We start from the raw sequence: 7,903 nt of genomic DNA on the forward strand, positions 1-7,903 counted from the left end.
TTCTTTTTTATTGTTTCTTTTACGCCACTCGCCACCTTTGCCAAAAGTCATATGAAATCAAACGCGCTCGCCGAGTAACTTCATTTTGTGTCAATGCACACGTCAAAACCACCCCCCACCGCCCCGTGTGCCACGTCAACCCACCACTTATGCCGTTAAGCAGGCAGCACGTAGCGCGTTGTCGTTGACGTCGACGTTCGCGCTGTCAGCAGAACTTGACGAAAGCATCTGCTCTTTATTGGCTGTTAAAAGAGAATTTGACAGTAAAAATTTGGCTTTGACACTTGTAGCGCATGCGCACCTGCTGCTCGCACTCTCTCTCTCTCTCTCTCTCTCTGGCAGCTGTCAGTTGGGATGCTGTGCAAGCTGCAGCTGTGCGCAATTTTCTTCATATTAAAACTTTCCCTTTAACGCGCTGCTAATGTGCTGCTGTTTCAGGTGTATGTGTGTATGTGTGTGCTTGTTCGTGCTGGTATTTGTATGTATGTCAAGCTGTAAGTCGCATGGCATTATTTGACATTTTCTATTTGCCTTAATTTCCCTTTGCTGGCATGTTGCGACTCTCTCATAAAGTGCGCTTACACCACCCATACAACAAAGGCGGCCATCTAACGAGCACTGCGCTCCGCTAAGTAAATATATGCGAGCTTATTAGTGTTGGTAAATATGCCGTTTTAGGGGGGGCCATGTGAATTATTTGTAAAAAGTTCGAATTTTATTTTTCTTGTACTTTTTACTGGCACTAAACTTGTAAATAATAAAAGTTTGTGCAGAATTTTCTTCAAAATAATAGCAGCGAAGAGAGAATATGGAATTTCTGTCACAAATTTATGACATATAAGTATTCAATCTAACTAATATCTGACTTGAAGAATAATTTCAAAATACCAGAGCTAAATCCTCGGAAAATAGTTTGAAAATTATTCTAATATCACGTCTTTGCATTTTTTAATGGAAGTCATTCTCTTTTAATATAATATTGGGTAGCCGAAAAAGTCTTTTCGTATTTCTAATCAAGCTTCAACTTATTTTTTTTTTATATTTATAATGAACTTTAATGAACCAGCTGTATACCATTTTGGTCGACCATTTTTTGCCATTTTTTCGTTAGAGATATTATTGCAACAGTGTAAAACTTTTCTGGTTCCTCGGCGAAAAGCTGCGATAAGTAATTTTCGCAGGTTTCTCTTGAAGCCAACTTTACTCCATTAAGGGCATTCTGCATTGACCGAAACAAATGGTAGTCCGATGGTGCATGATCAGGGCTATATGGTGGATGCATCAAAACTTTCCAGCCAAGCTCTCCCAGTTTTTGCCGAGTCATAAAATATGTGTGTGGCCTAGCGTTGTCCTGATGGAAGACGAAGCCCTTTCTGTTGATCAGTTCTGGTCGTTTTTTTGTCAATTTCTTGCTACAGTCTCATCAGTTGTTGACAGTAAAATGTAGAATCAAGCCTCCGACCAGGCTGGAGCAGCTCATAGTGGATGATTCCTTTCCAATCCCATCAAACACTCAGCCTAACCCTTCGAGGCATCAATCCTGGCTTTGCGACTATTTGTTGAACTTCATCACGCTTGGACCATGATCTTTTTCGCACATTATTGTCACATTTGATCCACTTTTCGTCTCCGGTTACCATTCGCTTCAGAAATGGTTTGATTACCTTACGTTTCAGCAAAGAATCTCAGATGTTAGTTTGGTCCATTAAATTTTTCGCAGACAATTCATGTGTTACCCAAAATTCGAGCTTATTTTTGTAGCCAGCCTTTTTTAAATGGTTCAAAACCGTCTAATGATGAATGTTAAGTTCCTTAGCCATGTCATGGCTGCTTATGTGACGGTCCTGGTCAATCTTTTCCATTATTTTATCGACTTTTTCAACGATAGGTCGACCAGAGCGGGGTGCATCTTTCACATCAAAATTTCCAGAACGGAAGCCAGCGAACCATTGTTGTGCTACACGAACTGATACTACGAACTGATACATCGTCTCCGTGAACTTCAAAAATTTCATTGATGACTTACGCGCGTTCGAAAATTGTTCTTTAATGCTTGAAGCTTGTTAGTGCAAGTAACTTTCAACTAATCTGATATAGCCCTTCAAAAAATTTTATAGATGAAAACTATTATAAGTCTTTTCAAAAACCGTTTAAAAGTATTTTTTGATTGTTAACTTCGTTTGTACGCAAAATTATCAATTCTTACCCTTTTTCATAATCTACTTACATATTTCTTATCAGTATTTCAGCACATTAGGTGTGCGTCTTGGTTAAAATTATGAGAATCTTAAGTAAAACACCCAGTTATAGGCAATATCTTGCTTTTAAATGCCGATTTGAGACAAATATTGCCTACATTTAGGCTGACGGTTGACAAATGTAAATAAAAGACAGAAAAAAAGCAAAATTACTGTGTTATTTCATGGAATAGGATGAATAATAAAACGTAAGAAGAGTGACTTTATAAAGTAAGGCGCCGAGTTGTAGCAACGTATTGCTTTTTGCTTCAAAATCCAAATGAAATATTGCCTAAATTTAGAAAATAACTATTAGAAAGTAAGTGAAACGCAGCACAAAAAAAGCATAGTTACGTTTTTTATGTTACTTCAATGGACATTTTTATTAAAAATGATTTATAATTGTTAAAAAATATGTGACATGTATGGATTATATCCTTAGTTATATCAAGTTTAGAAAGTATCTAAACTCTTTTGCAATAAGCAACCGAGCAACCCTAATATCTATACTCTTTTGTAAATATGATGTATAGTATTCATGTGTCTCTCAAAGCATATTTATTTATATACCATATAGCATATATCTACACGATGTTCGCGATTTTATTGTTGCTCCTGTTTGCACGCAAATTGCGTTAGCATACACCGAGCCATAAATCAACTGCTGGTGGCTGGCCCTTCTGCGTAGTCAAATAGTTACTCGTCTAAATAGTGAGCTTATATCAGCATGATTTATACAACTCCAACATGATACATATGTACATACAAACCATTGCGCTAGTTTAGTTAGGTTGTGATAAGCATTAAGGTTTACTTCGGGTTACAGAAAATCTTTAAATCTCTTTTTCAAGGTTTTTTTTTTTTAAAATGTGTTTTGATTGATGTGAACTCGGAATCTTAAAAATTATTTAATTTAAGTTTAAGCTTGGATTATAATTGTTCGCAAATCCCAACTTTTCAAAAGCAGCTGATTATAGTATTTTACGATATCAAGTCGTCCTTCGATTAGGTTTTTTCTAACGCTTCCCACCTTCTTTCGCACAGAAGTTAGCCACTTTATATTATTATGTTGAACTATGTTCATAATAAAGATCGTATAGCTCATGTCTTCGTCTTTCCTTTTATTAATGTTTAATGGTAGTTTATATTTGTAGAATTTGGTAATCTCTTATTTGTCGAAAAAGACTTTTCTTGGTCAAACTCCACACTCAAATTTCTGTCTACATTTATCTCTATGTATTGACCTACCTACATTGGCAAAATTATTTAAAATTTCGAAGTCACGACTATTAATAGTGAAAGAAGACATAAGCGCGTGGAATGCTTATAATGCCCAGTCAAATAAATTTATATATATTTGAATACTAAATATAAAACCAACCGTCTCAAACATACCTATGTTTCCATGTCTCGATAGGCTCTTCACACTGGTTCGAAAATCCAAAACGGAGACTAATTGACAATTCAAAACTACAAATATTGTTTGAAACATTAAATCAGGATAAGTTCAAACTAAAGCAATTTTCTGCAAGAAACATTTAGAAAAATTGATATAAGCCTAAATATATGATTCCAAAACTTGTCGGTGAATTAGTATACTAGAGAACGCAATATACGTCCTTTCCTAAAAGAACACAACACTTCTTCTCATCATCTACTCAGCCTTACATATACTATAGCATATTAGGGTGCGTTGACGCCTATAACAATCAATTTATTAAGACGAGCGCCTGATTGTAGGCAATACTTTGCTTCTAAAACCCGATCAAACTTGATCTGGATTAAGAAAAACCTACTTTTTCGGGTATTTTTATACAAATCTGTAGTACTGTCTTCAAAATTGGCTTCTTTCGATCCAAAACGAGTATTTGAAACCCATGAATTAAATTTTCATACACTTGAATTCCTAAGGTAATTAATAGATATTACATACATATGTCCCTAAAGATATGCTTTAACAATTGTACGTTCGACAATTAAATGTTTTCTTTGAAAAAAAGTGGAGTTTAATAGGTCAATTGGAAAGTCTGACACATAGATGACGTATCATTAGTTTGGGAATTATGTAAATTTGAGTGAAGCAACTTTTGTTATTGTGAAGAAAATGGATAAAAAAGAATTTCTGGTATAGATAAAATATTACTTTTTAAAGGAAAAAATACAGATGAAGCCAAGTTTGGACTCTCCACCGGGCAAATCAGTCGTTGGGTTTGCTAAATATGAAAGAGGTTGTTACCGATGAAAACATCAAAGAAGTCGTTTCTTTTTACCAAAAATAACGTTTAGATGATGATTCGAAGGAGTTTTTTTTATATTTTTACTTACTACATTGAAAAAGGAATGACCATCAACAGCGACTATTAAATAGTGTTATTGGCGCGTTTGAGGGAAGAAATCGTCGAAAACGGCCGCAATTGAAAAAAAGTGTAGTTTCACTAAGGCAAGTCATTGAAAACGTTGACAAAAATAAGTAAATTGGGCTTCGAATTGCTTCTGCGTCCATCGTAATCTCTAGATCTGGCCCCCAGCGACTACTTGTATTTCCTGCGCTCAGATCTCAAAAGAATGATTGTTGCGAAGAAATTTCCGTCGAATGTTTCTTACCATGGTAGACCGGGGACTTTTCAATTGAGCTGTTAGAACAATCTATACAGTGCTCCTGAAGGTATGCTTCAGCCATCTTCTTTTACTTACTGAGCACTTTTCCCTTTTAAATTTTATATGTAATGACATTTTTAGCAGTCTTTCACAGAAAATTGGGCAGAAAGTATCAACGATTATACAATTGCATTCTAGACCGCAAGGAACTGTAAGAAAAATAGGCAAAAATTTACATTGTCCCTAAATGTATGCTATTGTATGAGAGTTCACTTACTACACAGCTATAAACTTCAATATTATTCGTTTAGTAAAATTTAATATAGTAGATAACCAAAACATGGCAAAATTAGGCACAAATTATAGTGCTCCTAAATGTATGCTTCACAAACTTGAATTGACGTTTTTCTGAAATTTAAGTTGCTTCTTGTGAACTAGAATTTTGCCAACTGACCTTTAGCCGAACAAGTTTTTTCTACAGAAATTTGATAGAAATACTTTACATTGCCCCTAAATGTATGCTGTGGTGCGAAAGTACAAAAGGTGCAAATTGTAAACTTTTAAATATTTACATTCAAAAAACTAAATTGAGTCTAAGTATAAAGCAATTGAATCAATATATTTATTCCAAAAATCCAATCTTAAGAAGTGAAAGTGCATTTCTATGAAAAAACAAAGACCTTTCTCTATATGCATGTACGTCTCTATCTACTTAATGACCCTGACCAACCGTCAATTTAATCAAAAGCGAAAAAAAATCAATGGCAAATTAAGCAAAATCAATGAATGTAATGCAAAAGTCATGGCAGGCTCGAACTCTATTAAATTAACACCTTCACTCAAACGCTACAACAAAAACAACAACAACTCAAATGCAGTTATAATAACTGCTGCCCTACATTAATTTGAAAAATCATTATAGACGGCTAAAAGCCTCTCTATACACACAGGCATAAAAACACAAATTTACACATAAACACATACATGCATACATACATGCATATACATATGTATGTGCATGCATATGTGATACGAAAGACAATAGATACAAACTTGAAAGTAATGGGAAAAAAACAGAAAATAGAAAAATAAAAAAGACGAAGCGTGCAAACGAAAAGTGCTAATAAAAACGGGATGCTAACGGTAAAAGCAGCCGACATAGAGCGAGCCACATCAAAAATGCAAGAGTGTGTGTGCGCCTAGTGTTCCTTTGCTTGCCAGCAGGCAGCTTTACTTTCACAACAGAAATTTTGCAAGCAACAACAAAATCAACAAAAACAAAAAATTACAAAAAAAAACAACAACAACAAAGGCAAAAAATGACAAGTGACAGTGTTAATAGCGAACAACTTTCACCAGAGAAATGTGCAAAAAGCTGTGGGAAAAGTGTTTTCCACATGTGTCTGTGTGCGTGTTTGCGCGAAACTAACGGCAGCGACGTTAAAATAACAAACTAGCACAACAACAATGCCACAACGCCCGCTTACAGGGCGCACAGCAAAAAAATAAATAGAATAAAACACACATACACACACATACAGGTTTACGCATGGCATGCATACAGGTGCATATAAACACATGCGCGCAAAGAAAAAAATAATAACAGCAACAACAAAGGAAAATATTTATGGAGCAGCTACGGGAATGCTGAGGCTGTGTTGTGGCTGCGGCGCAGCTTGACGTGCAAGTCATGGCATCCATTACAATCGAACAACAGCAACAACAACGCCAGCGAATTGAGTGCACTCGCCACAACAAAAATGTAAACACACAGCGCTGCGCTGCGCTGGTGTGCGTGCCAAGTGTATTTAGCGAGTGAGAGTTGCTTAAACAAAATTCTCCTTATTTACTTTTTGTTGTTGTTTTTTGCATTTGTTCTTGTAATTTCGTAGTTTTCGGAGCGTGATGCAAAAGCATTCGATTTTTCGCATAAGCGCGGCGAATTCGCCGAACAGCAGCTGGACCAAGCACCAGCCAGAGTTGGAGCTGCGGTCAAACAATTTCAAAACTTCAAAGGCTTCGGTTGTGTAGCGGTGTTGTTATGCTACTAGGCGAAAGCTGAGCTGTCAAATATAGAGAGCAAGGCATCTACACAGTTATATAGTAAATAATATATATACATACATACAAATTTCTAGGTTAATTAAAGTGAAAAGTGTGAAAAAAGCAACTTTTAAAGCAGAAAATTTTAGCAAGAGTGAAATTTAATGAATTTTAATGAAAAAGTGGCAACGCAACACCTCGCCTAGATGCTGCAAAGTGTGTAGTGTGTGTGTGTGTTCGTTTGGCAGTCAATATTAGCGGAGACTGTAATTTATTAAATAAAAAGGAAACAACAACAAAGCAGTGTACAAAATTTTGCAAAATAAACTTTTTAACAAGAAATTTGCTTTCATTTGTATGCGTGTGTGTGTTTGTTAGCGATTTTCGCTTTTAATTAAAAAGGCAAATTAAGGTGTGGTGATTTATGCAACTTCTACGCCGATGCTCTCATGCCACAGCACCACGCACAGGACGCAAAGAGCTGGTGCACGCAATAAGTGAGGGAGAAGTGAAGTGCTGCGGGTAAATGCGAAATTCATTTAATGAAAAATATTTATTTTTAAAGAAAAGTGAAAATATATGAAAAACGCTTGTGCAATTTGTGTTAAAAGGAAAAAAATTGAAACTTTTCGAAATAGCTCCTATAACTGCAGGGGAGCGCGGAATTGCGCTCTTGCAGCGCGCTGAAGTTTCGTTCAGTTTTGACATTTCCTTGGCAAGTGGTTTGGAGCAAGTGCTGACAAACGTGGTGGCACAAACAATAATAATGAAAAATAATAATAATAAAGACAAAAATAAAAATGAAATCAAAGATATAAATAAACAACTACAAAAACCATAAAAAATATTAATATATATTAAAAAAAGTGATAAATAAATATTATTAAAATATTATAAAATATAATATAGCAAAATTAAAATAAATAAAATTAATAAAAACTAAAAATTTAGAAAAATATATACACATACACACATAAATCTAAAAACTAACATAATAAAATATTTAAAAAAAATACTAAAGAAAT

General features: G+C 35.1%; 1 protein-coding gene across 2 annotated transcripts in view; it reads left to right on the forward strand.

The window, feature by feature from the left end:
* Positions 1-7,903, forward strand: part of LOC120777456 — a 149,521-nt gene that overhangs the window by 91,253 nt on the left and 50,365 nt on the right. Inside the window, exon 1 of one of the 2 annotated variants that reach the window (XM_040108780.1) lies at positions 6,853-6,938. The exons of the other annotated variant lie outside the window; for it this stretch is intronic. The gene's annotated coding sequence lies outside the window, so the exon portion shown is untranslated. Of the gene's footprint in view, positions 1-6,852; positions 6,939-7,903 lie in introns of those variants that run through there. 2 annotated transcript variants of the gene reach the window in all.

This window comes from Bactrocera tryoni, chromosome 5, assembly GCF_016617805.1.
Source record: "Bactrocera tryoni isolate S06 chromosome 5, CSIRO_BtryS06_freeze2, whole genome shotgun sequence".
Classification (NCBI taxonomy): Eukaryota; Metazoa; Arthropoda; class Insecta; order Diptera; family Tephritidae; genus Bactrocera; species Bactrocera tryoni.